Raw genomic sequence first — 12,180 nt, forward strand, 5'->3', positions numbered from 1 at the left:
TGTGGCCTGGGGTGGCTCTGCAGGGAGCGTTAGTTATGGGCCAGGGTTCCTTGGTCCTGAAACTAGACACAGTATACCGCCAGCCCACTCCCTCCCCCACCCCAGATGTGACACCATCCCTCTCCTGGCTGTCACCTGACTGAACTGATTGTACGCTTGTTTCGACTTCTTTCATAGGGGGTCTGGTGTTCCCTTGGAGACAAAAATTTTGGCAAGTGGGAACTTAAAGGTTGTGCTCTGGTTTCCTCATCTGCAAAATGGAGCCGTGAGAGCTCTTAACACTGGCTCCCTGGGCAAAAATATTTGTTGTGGTTTTTTTTTGTCATATTTTACAGAGACAAGGTCTCACTCTGACACCTAGGTTAGAGTGCAGTGGTGTGATCATGGCTCACTGCAGCCTCGACCTCTTGGGCTCAAGTGAACCTCCCAGCTCAGCCTTCCAAGTAGTGGGGACTACTGGCGTGCACCCCCACAACCAGCTACATTTTTTTTTTTCATTTTTTGTAGAGATGGGGTCCTCACTTTGTTCTCCAGGCTGGTCTTGAACTCCTGGCTTCAAGTGATCCTCTTGCCTTGGCTTCCTAAAGTGCTGGGATTATAGGCGTGCACCACCACACCCCACTAATTTTTTTTTCTTTTTGTAGAGATGAGGTTCTCACTTTGTTATCCAGGCTGTTCTCGAACTCCTGGCCTCAAGTGATCCTCCTACTTTGGCTTCCTAAAGTGTTGATTATAGGCGTGAACCACTGCACCTGGCCTGGCTTTTCTTTTTTTTTTGAGAAGGAGTCTTGCTCTCTCTCAGCTCACTATAACCTCTTCCTCCCAGGTTCAAGTGATTCTCCTGCCTCAGCCTCCTGAGTAGCTGGGACTACAGGTGCATGCCACCACTCCCAGCTAATTTTTTCTATTTTAGTAGAGACATGGTTTCACCATGTTGGCCAGGACAGTCTCGATCTCCTGACCTCATGATCCACCCGCCTCCATCTCCCAAAGTGCTGGGATTACAGGCGTGAGCCACCACGCCCGGCCACCGTCCCGGCTTATGTTATAAGGACCTGGCATGGCAGTATACACAAGAAGTTAAAAGTGCTCTGTGTAAGGTGGTGTTACAAGTAAAACATGGATTTGGAGGCAGATGGAAAAGGGATTCCTTTCCCTGACTCAGGCAAATGCTTTATCCTTCTAGACCTCGGCATTTTCATATTAAAATGGAATATCCAATTCCGCATTGAGTTGTTACAAGAATTCAATAAACAGAAATCTAAAGCGTCGGGCACAATGTCTAGCCCGCAAGCGTCACCGAGGAGTACTGCTTCTTCCTCTCCATTCATTTCCACTCTTCTGCCAGAGGAAACTCTGAAGGTCATTCCTGATTCTTTGTATTTGATTCCATTTTACAGATGAGACCAAAGGCCTTAGACTCTAACACAGCCAGGAAGTGAAGGAGCCGGGATTTGAACCCCAGTGGTTTGTGTCAGTCTGGAGAACATCCCCTTTGCCCTCGCTAATCTCAAAGCTCACCCTGGATTCTTAATGCTTTGATTTGACTGATCCCTGAGCTGATGGAGAAAGGCCAGATTCTTGGCGACCTGTCCTTCTCTGCCTTTGGTGTAAGCCAGGGGGTCAGTCTAGCCCCGGAGAAATCCGTCCCCACGTGGCCCCGGGCTCCGCACTCCTGCGCATCTCAGCCCAGAAACCCCTGCTGGCGTTCATGTCAGATCCTCCTTGCAGATGTATCCTCAGAGCCTCTTTGGTGTCTTGCACATCTAATTTCTTGTCCCATGGGGCCTTGGCTAATTAGCTTTTGATTATTCACAAACAGAGAGACAGCAACGGGGAATCGGGTCCTCTGCTTTAATCACCCACACGAAACATAGGCAGGGCTGTAGGTTTCTGGAAGGAGCAGGACTAGGATTTGCAGATTAGCGGTCAAAGCACTAAAGAAACCACCCTCGAAGCCCCAGGCCCCTCTCTGAAGTCTTCACATGGAAAAACAAACGCGGAGCCTGCCTCTTTTGGGGACCCCAACACCCCCAGGCCTTGCTAACCATGGTTTGGTTTAGGTTTATTCTGTTTTGTTTTCTTCCCTTGGGCTTCTCCCTATCCACCTCCGTGGTACCGAAGCTTTCCAAGAAGCGACTTCTATTGTCACTAGGCCAGAAGACGGTTGGCATCCTTTTAGGTTCCACATATAATAGGACATTTCAAAACCAGGAGTTCCACTCTGTGATTTTGGCACAGGGGGAAGAAATAAAAAAGGTGTTGTTTCTTTCTTCCTAACTCTATGAATGTGAGGAACGGTTTGGAGGAAGATGAAACACCTCCGGACTTAGTCTGTGTGACGATCAGTGCACACATGAGGGGGTTCATTCATTGGCCAGATAATCTCAGCTCATTCAGAGCGAAAGCCAGAGGCCTTACAGTGGTCCGGATTTGAACTTGTTGACATTTGGGGCCAGATTATTCTTAGTCGTGGAGGGTCATCCTGTGCATTACAGGATATTAATATTAAGTGACGTCTCTGGACTTGACCCACTAGTTGCTGGTAGCATTCCCCTTCCCCAAGTGTGACAACAAAAATGTCTCCAGATAGAAGAAGATGTCCAAGTGGGTAAAGTTGCCCCAGTTAAGAACCGCCTCTTGGTCCAGACATCACCACGTCTCTAAGTCTGTACTCAGCCTGGACACTCGCTGATGCCTGTAATCCCAGCACTTTGGGAGGTGGAGGCGGGCGGATCACCTGAGGTCCGGAGTTCGAGACCAGCCTGGCCAACATGATGAAACCACATCTCTAGTAAAAGTACAAAAATTAGCCGGGCATGGTGGTTGCACACCTGTAATCCCAGCTACTCTGGAGGCCGAGGTGGGAGAATCACTTGAAGCTGGGAGACCGAGGTTGCAGTGAGCCAAGATCGGGCCACTGCACTCCAGCCTAGGCAACAGAGTGAGACTGTGTCTCAAAAAAAAAAAAAAAAAAAAAAAAAAAGAGAGAGAGAGAGAGAGTTAACCAGGGCTCTGTAAGGTTTTGTGTGATCTGATCTATCCCCCGTTTTTTCTTTTTATTTCCTCCACTCCGGCTGCCTTCCTGGTTTCCACCAGCAACGTGAGGCTTGCTGTCACCTCAGGGCCTTTGCACAGCAGTTCTCTGTCCCTGAAATGCTTTTTCCCAGTTAGCCATGCAGCCTGCTAAGTTACGCACTGAGTCTTGGCTTACACCTCCCTTGTTCAGTCTGAAGCCTGCCTTGACCGCCTTATTAAGAAATGCAGCCGTTCCAGCATCCTAACCATTTACTTCTCTCTTCTACCCTGTTCTGTGCATTCTTTATCTGTCAACTTTCTGTCTCCATGGGCTGGAAGAAAATTCTGTGAAGGCAAAGGATTTGTCGGCATTCTTCATAGATGCCTCTCATGCCTTTGGACGTTACTTGTTTATGGAATCTTCACCTCTTACCTGCATACCTACACCACGCACTGTCTGGACACCAGGAATAAGGGTGCTTGTTACTGCCCCCAAGGACTCTAGAACTGTCTTCTTTCTCTCTTTCGATGGAGTCTCGCATTGTCACCTGGGCTGGAGTGCAGTGGTGCAAACTTGGCTCACTGCAACTTCTGCCTCCCAGGTGGGGCCTGCCACCACGCCCAGATAATTTTTTTATATTTTTAGTAGAGACGGGGTTTTAGCATGTTGGCCAGGCTAGTCTCGAGCTCCTGACCTTGCGATCCGCCTGTCTTGGCCTCCCAAAGTGCTGGGATTACAGGCGTGAACCACCCTGGCCGGCCCTAGAACTGTCATTTTCAGATCCTTCTTGCCCAGAGCTGAAGGATAAGTTTTGTTCCTAATGCTAAGAGAAAGAGACCTTCACAGATTCCTAGGTGGGGGAAAGAGAAGACAAGGGCATCACCTGGGGCAGCAGGGTGCAGGGCTGAGTTTGGGGAGGAAGGCGTGTGGTCAAGTCCAGGACGGCCTTGAGGGTGGCTGCTGCGGCCCTCCTGGGCGCTGTCCCCTGGGAGGCCTGACAACCCAGACTCTCACTGGCCCCATGGGTATTCAGGCCGCCCCACGCGCTGAATAAAGATCTCCCTGCCGTCCTGCCTTACTCGGCCGCTCTTGCCTGTGGCCTGAGCATGGCGGAAAGACGATAAAAATAGTGTTTAGTTACCCGCACTCTGCTTATTTTGTACTTTGGAGCAGTCCCATGTCCTCTGATGCTGTCGGGCTGGCCAGCAAAGCCCATCATTTCTCCCTCAGGTGGAGCAGCCTAGAAACAGCCTGGGAGATGCCCAGTCCTGAGACAGGCATTGCCACCTGTCCGTGGTACCCGGAAGTGGGCCTCCGTCCTGGCCACTGGCTTCCCCAGAAACCTCCTTTTCCCTTCTCCCTCCTGCTTTGTAAGAAACCCCTACGCATAGGGACAGGACCACATTTCGAGGCTGGGCTGGGCAGGGGACCCCTGCAAGGGAGCTGCTGCTTAGCCTTGTAACTGCTCCTGCATTCTCAGCACGGTTGCCAAGGGCTTTCAGAATGCTACAGGCACACCTCATTTTACCAGGTGAGAACAGTGAGGCATAGAGTGGTCAAGCAACTTGTTCAAGATTGCACAGCCATGGAGCAGTAGGTGGAGCCTGGATCTGGACCCATTCTTCTCTGACCCTAGAACTTGTACTCGGAGCATGACCCTCTCCCATCCTCTGCTCTGTGTTGTTTAGATGCATTTCTCCAAGACACGTCCAGGGTTTGTTTGCCTGTAGCTGCTTTGCAAAGACCTTTCTGAAGAGCAAACGATGGGCACTAGTGGTGATTTTTTTTTTTTTTTTTAAAGAAAGCTCTCTTTTTTTCAGGGAACAGAGATATAAATTTAAATATCACTATCAGGGCATGTTGAGGAAAAGTCAGATAAAAGGTCCTCAGATGAGATGAGAAGGGAAGAGGGAGTGTTGAAGCTTGAGTGAGGAGAGGCACTTGAGACACTTGGCGAATGACTGGACTAAGGAAAAGGTAGAAGGATTACCGGTCAGTCCTATATACCCTCTTGAAGTTAGTAGTGACTAGTGGTGACTTTTAAGAGGAAGATTCTGGCTGGGTGCGGTAGCTCACGCGTGTAATCTCAGCACTTTGGGAGGCCAAAGTGGGAGGATCATTTGAGCTCAGGAATTCAAGACCAGCCTGGGCAACATGGTGAGACCCCATCTCTACCAAAAATACAAACAAATTAACTGAGCATGGTGGTATGTACCTATAATCCCAGCTACTCCGGAGGCCGAGACAGGAGAGGATCACTTGAAGCCGGGAGGTGGAGGTTGCAGGGAGCTGGGATTGTGCCACTGCACTACAGGAGACTGTTTAAAAAAAAATAAAAAGGAGAAAATCTGTATGTTAAAAACCACCCAAGCCTCTGGTTCGGGAATAAATACATAGCTTTACACCTCCAAAGTGTCACATTATTTAATTGGTACAACTCTCCTTGGGGAACTACAGTGGCTACGTTAAGTGGAAGTTCCATTAGGGAGATGCTCCCGGGTCAGCAGAATGAAAGATTAAATACCGGTTGTTGGGTATTAAATGGAGGTTTCGGGTGTGTTTGATGGAGGTAAGACTCAGGGATGCCATGATACCCTGTCCTGCGGTCACCTCCCCTCCCCTCCCAACCCTCCAGGACCCCTAGGCATCAGCAAGGGTAGCAGACAGTCCATTTCCCAATCTTCTAGCCCAGAGGTCCGGTAAAAGGCTGCTTCGAAGTGCCCGCTCTGCGGGTTAGCTGAAGTAGAACCGCCACTCTCCTTTGCTTGAAGCTGCAGATGGGAATTTTGGCTTTGGAATGCTCCCGTGCAGGACGGTTCCCTCGCATAGAGCTGCCCAGCAAGTGCCAGAATCTTCGTTCCTAAGGCTCCATCCAACACAGTAACGCTGCCCACTCCGGCCCCGTCGGTGCTCAGGGCTGAGATGACTTGGACGAATGTCTCATCCCTGACAGCGGGACTGGGAAAGTGTGGAGAGACGTGAGGAAGTGGCCTCTCTATTCCCACGTGCTCCACTTTGCGCAGGAAAGTGTTTCTGAAAGATCATGTGTGGGCCGGCAGGGATGATGTCCGCACAAATGTGCTTTTTCTCGTTCACTTAGACTTTAACGTCAGGGATTTCTCTGCTTCATTTCCCATTGCTATTCTGGTGGCGTCGTCTCTTACCAAAGTGATTTTAAACTTCTCCTTCATCGCCAGTCTGTTCAGGTGATGCTCAGTAAATAAACATTTGACTATACCAGGGCTGCACAGGGACCCAGACCAGTCAGCCTCTCTGAATTTCAGGGGTTATTCAGAAGAGCCCTGCAGCAGGTCATTTTGGATACAGAGATCAGCTCAGCAAATATAGAGACGGTACTAATACGTGAGAAATGGAACACAATCAAGAGATAATAACACAAAAAAATAAGGGATGGGAGAGTCTTTTTTGTGAAATGAGGAATCTCATCTGTGACACAGATCCAAATAACAATTATATTTCCCTCTTTGCATTGCCTGCTAGGAAACTCAATGACAATTCATATCTCTCACATGTCTCACAAGCTCAGAGACAGAGGTCATTTCTGTCATAAAACCTATGGTGTTTTTTTTTTAAATGCTTATAATGTTTCTGGTGGCAAATTAAATTTCCCATCTTGTATATGTAATACTCAGAACCTGTCTCAAAACAAAACATATACAAATGGGTTAGTGGACACCACCATGCCTCACTAGCTGGCTAATTATTTATGGTTTTTTTCTGTAGAGATGGTGTTTTGTCATGTTTTCCAGGCTGGTCTTGAACTCCTGGGGTCTGGTGATCCACAGGCCTCAGCCTCCGTAAGTGCTGGGATTACAGGTGTCAGGTATCACGCCTGGCCATGCTACCATATTCTTTTCTCTTGATTCCCTTCCTTACCACACCTTGTCCCCACACTGTGTTTTATCCGTTTAATTTTTGGTCAATGGAACAGTGTCTTTTGTTTAAGCCTCTGTCTTACGTGGCCTTTTTGTAACACCAAACAGCAGGAATAAATAGCTAGTGCGATAGAATATAATTTCCAACTCTTTTCGTATATGTCTTTCCCTTAAGCAAGCAGCTTTCATTCCTGTACCCCTTTTCAGCACATTTCAAGTGTGAGGTCCTCAGCAGCATATTTAACCTTCAAAGCTTTAGGAAAACACAGCTCAAGGGGCTCACAGGATTTCTGGCCTTAGAATGGACAGAGGCTCTGAAAATTAAGGTGGGTCTACTCCACCCCACCCCATTCCAAATCCCTGTGTTGGTTCTGGGCTGCACACACAGGATCTGTTGTTCATTTTTTATTTATTTTTTGGGATGGAGACTTGCTCTGTTGCCCAGATTGGAGAGCAGTGGCATGATCTCAGCTCATCACAACCTCCGTCTCCCAGGTTCCAGTGATTCTCCTGCCTCAGCCTCCCAAGTAGCTGGGATCACAGGCACGCGCCACCACACCCGGCCCATTTTTGTATTTTTAGTAGAGACAGGGTTTCACCAGGTTGGTCAGGCTGGTCTTGAACCATTGACCTCATAATCCGACCACCTCGGCCTCCCAGAGTGCTGGAATTACAGGTGTGAGCTCCCGCACCCAGCCCTGTTGTTTGTTCTTTACCGTGCCACTACTGGGTGGGTAACTGTGGGTGGGTCCCCTGGGCCTCAGTTTCCACATTTGTGTAATGGGAAATGACATCAGCCTACCGACCTCTCATGGTGCATATCTTACATAAGCTGCTCATTGAATGAAAGTTCTTTTCAAATGAGGTAATTAGGCCAAGCACAGTGGCTCACACCTGTATTCTCAGAACTTTCAGAGGCTAAAGCAGGAGGATCACCTATCTTACATAAGCTGCTCATTGAATGAAAGAGATAATAACAGGAAAAAAAATTTACCATTTACCATGTTTCCAGGGATGTGCATGTTGCTGGTCGTGAACTTCTAAACTTGAGTCCAGAAGTTCACAACCAGCCCTGGGAACATGGTAAAACCCCTCCTGGACAAAAAAACCTCCGAAATAATTAACCAGTTAGCTGGGCAACGCCGCCTGCTAAACCTTACGTAAACCCAGTCGCTACCAAAAAAAAAAAAAAAAAAAAACAGTTAATCAGGGTGGTGGTATGCACCTGTAGTGTTTGCTACTCAGAAGCCTAAGGCGGGAGGATCCCTTGAGCGTGGGAGGTTGAGGATGCAGTGAGCTATGATTGCGCCATTGCACCCCAGCCTGGGTGACAGAGACCCTCTCTAAAAAATAAGTAAATGAATAAAATAAGATAGTTGTGAGGTGGCCTGAGGATGACCAGGATTGGTGGCAGAGCCAGGGTGTGGATCCACCTCAGGACATTGTAACCACCTCTACCTGATCACCCACACACAGGATCGTTCACCAAGTCAGTTATTTTGTCATGTTTCAGACAGGCCCTGAAAGCGGATGAGCTGGCTGTGAATCTCAGCTCTGCCCCTCAGTAGCTGTGGGCCTTGGACATTGCCCTTCGTTTCTCCATCTGTATAATGGAGATAATTAAATTAGAAGTGATTATTCCACATCTAAAACCGAGAACGCCCATGTCATTTGCAGACATTTACAAATGCATGCTCCATGGTAGGCTTTGGCACCTCTTTGGGTCGATTTGACAGTTTGGGGAGCTAAGAGTACAGTAGGAGTTTCTGAACACAGGATCTGCTGGTACTTCCATGCAGTCAAAGGCCCCTGCCTGCAGGGCGTCTCCTTAAACTTTGTTCTTGGCTCCCAGAGTCATGGCGGACTCCAGAAATAGCTTCATCCGTGCCAGGTCCCGGGACTGAGGTTGGCGGTTCTTGGAAATAGAATTTAACCATAATGAAAAATGAGATGGACCTTCCGCTGCCTTTTGTGCTTTAGACTTTTGAAATTAAAGTCAGTCTAGGTAGATATCTTTAGTTTTACTTAGAAAGTTGTTAAAAATTATGGAAAGTTTGACAGTAACCCTGACTTTACTTGGATAAAATTTTCAAGATGTGTCTTTCAGCCTCTAAATTGGATGAGCTCCTTTGCTAAACTCTCAATTTGACTTCTTTTTTCTTTCAACTGGGGAGAAAGTAGCCAAGTTCAGAGTCTACTTTAATTGCCAGCATGGTTCGGTATTCTCAGTAGGACAGCTAAGATGCAGAAAGAACAAGAGAGGGATGGAAAAAATGAAATCTATTATAACATTTTATTTTTTGGACGAGATAGACATCCTTAAAATGGAAAATCACTGGGATTTCATTTGCTTTAAGCCAAATTTTTGTTCTCTGCAGAAAGTCATGGTCATCTTCCTTTAATGCTTCTTAGAGAGAGGTTGCCCCAGAGACTGGGTGTGTGAGATCATGAAACAGCTCTTACACGGACTTTTCCATCACTCTGGGTTTCGGGTTTTGTTTTTGTTAGCATGTTTGGGTTTGCTTTGTTTTCATTTCGGTTTTGCAAACTTTTGTTTGCAGCCGGTGAAATTTTCATAGCTGTGGAACTGAAACTTTTATTTTTGATATTCTGAATAGAAGTCATTTGCATTCTCAACTGTCACTCTGATGATGTTGGGTCTTGGATTTAGAATGCTATCAGAACTTTTAAAATTCCCATACCTAGGGAATCCAGAGAGCTGTCAACCTAACATTGGGAAAACACATCAGCCAAACTGATTTCTGAAAATGACGTAGATTTTTGAAATCAGGGAGTCGAGACACACTTAACGCTGGGGAACCAAAGCCCCTGAGTTGAGAGTTACTTGTCACATGTCTCAGGGTAGAGCATAAACATGGCAGAAGACAATTGAGGGATTTTATGTGGAAATTCCATAGGAAAGAAAGAGGGAAGGCAGCAGATGGGGAAAGGGGAAAATAGCTCACACAAATGGTGATGATTCAGAGAAGCAGTCTAGAGCAGGCGGTAGCAAACTGCCATTCACAGGCCAAATCTGGCCCTCTATCTGTTTTCAGAAATAAAGTTTTATTGGAACACAGCATACCCATTCATTTGCATATGGCCTATGACTGGTTTCGTTCTACAGTGGCAGAGTTGAGTGGTTGAGGCAGAGATTGTATGGCTTACAAGGCCTAAAATCTTTATTAGCCAGTCCTTTACAGAAAATGATTTGTTGACCCCAGATATATATCACCATGGATGACAACTCTTACAATGGTGTGGAATCCCAGGTCCATCTCTTATCAGCTGGGTTGCCTTAGACAAGTAACTTTATGTCTCTGAGGCTTAGTTATTAGTTATTTTATCTATAAATTTATTCTTGGGTTTTTGTTTGTTGGTTGGTTTTTGTTTTTTTTGAGACAGAGTTTTGCACTGTCACCTGGGCGGGAGTGCAATGGTGTAATCTTGGCTCACTGCAGCCTCTGCCTCCTGGATTCAAGTGATTCTTCTCCCTCAGCCTCCTGAGTAGCTGAGATTACAGGGACCCGCCACCACGCCTGGCTAATTTTTTGTATTTTTAGTAGAGACGGGGGTTTCACTATTTTGGACAGACTGGTCTTGAACTCCTGACCTCGTGATCCACCCACCTTGGCCTCCCAAAGTCAGTAATTTTTATTTGCTACTGTTGAGGAGTCTTTGGGTGAGCTGGATGGTTCTTCTGGTACCAGTGTCAGTTCTCCTGATCTCGGTTGGGCTCTTGTGTCTGGAGACTGGCTGCCTCTAAGCTGATCGAGGATTATCTCGACTGGGAGGAAAGTCATTTGGACTTTCTTCCACATGATCTCTCATCCTCCAGTGGAGAGACCAAATGGCAGTGAGTGACAGGGTTCCAAGACATGAACCCAAACTTAGCAGGATTACCTCTGCGACCTCCTTCTGGCCAAAGGAAGTCACATGACCTGCCCATATCCAAGGTGTGGACAAGTCAACTCAACTTCTTGGGAGAAGAAGCAAGGCACACTGCCAAGGGTGTGCATACAGCAGGCCATTGCTTGGGGCCGTTGGTGCAGTCGGTCCACAGTAATTATAGTAAGACAAGCTCCCAGAGGAACAAAATAATCACACACAATCCCTGACGTGTAGGAAGTACGTAAGAAATCCCAGCTGCTGCCGGGCGCAGTGGCTCACACCTGTAATCCCAGCACTTTGGGAGGCCGAGGCGGGTGGATCACGAGGTCAAGAGATCGAGACCATCCTGGTCAACATGGTGAAACCCCGTCTCTACTAAAAATACAAAAAATTAGCTGGGCATGGTGGCGCGTGCCTGTAATCCAAGCTACTCAGGAGGCTGAGGCAGGAGAATTGCCTGAACCCAGGAGGCGGAGGTTGCGGTGAGCCGAGATCGTACCATTGCACTCCAGCCTGGGTAACAAGAGCGAAACTCCGTCTCAAAAAAAAAAAAAAAAAAAAAAAGAAAGAAAGAAATTCCAGCTGCTGTTACTCTTGCTATAAGTGAAGCTGTATACCTAGGTTATACACCAAGGGTTCTTCTGGCAATTGGTTTATCTTGCAGCCTCTCTGCTTGGGCACCGTGCTATTTTTATATTGGAGAAGGGAGGAGTAACTGTTACAGGCTCCCACGGGAAGAATGATGTCTAGGTGGGGCCCAGTTTCTCACACCTATAATCCCAGCAGTTTAGGAGGCCCAGCCGGGAGGATTTCTTGAGCCCACGAATTTGAGACTAGCCTGGGCAACATAGTGAGACCTCATCTCTACTAAAAATAAATAAATAGGCCAGGCACAGTGGCTCACCGCTGTAAGCCTCCCGGCACTTTGGGAGACCGAGGCAGATGGATCATGAGGTCAGGCAATGGAGACCATCCTGGCCGAAGTGCTAAAACCTCATCTCTACTAAAATACCAACAATTAGCTGGGTGTGGTCGCATGTGCCTATAGTCCCAGCTACTTGGGAGGCTGAGGCAGGGGAATTGCTTGAACCCGGGAGGTAGAGATTTGCCATGAGCTGACATCACACCACTGTACTCCAGTCTGGCAACAGAGCAAGACTCCATCTCAAAAAGGTAAATAAAATAAAATAAGCCAGGTGTGGTGGTATGTGCCTGTAGCCTCTGCTACTTGGGAGGCTGAGGCGGGAAGATCACTTGAGCGTGGGAGTGAGGCTGCAGTCAGCTACAGTTATGCTTCTGCACTCCAGCCTGGGCAACAGAGCCAGATCCTGCCTCAAAAAACAAAAAAAGGAAGAAGAAGAATTATGCCTAATA

The 12,180-nt window shown here is 47.5% G+C and overlaps 1 protein-coding gene across 3 annotated transcripts in view; it reads left to right on the forward strand.

Moving 5' to 3' along the window:
- XYLT1 (xylosyltransferase 1) overlaps positions 1-12,180 on the forward strand; it is a 382,463-nt gene that overhangs the window by 178,013 nt on the left and 192,270 nt on the right. The gene's annotated exons all lie outside the window — the stretch shown is intronic.

The sequence above is a fragment of the Saimiri boliviensis genome, chromosome 12 (assembly GCF_048565385.1).
Source record: "Saimiri boliviensis isolate mSaiBol1 chromosome 12, mSaiBol1.pri, whole genome shotgun sequence".
Lineage (NCBI taxonomy): Eukaryota > Metazoa > Chordata > Mammalia > Primates > Cebidae > Saimiri > Saimiri boliviensis.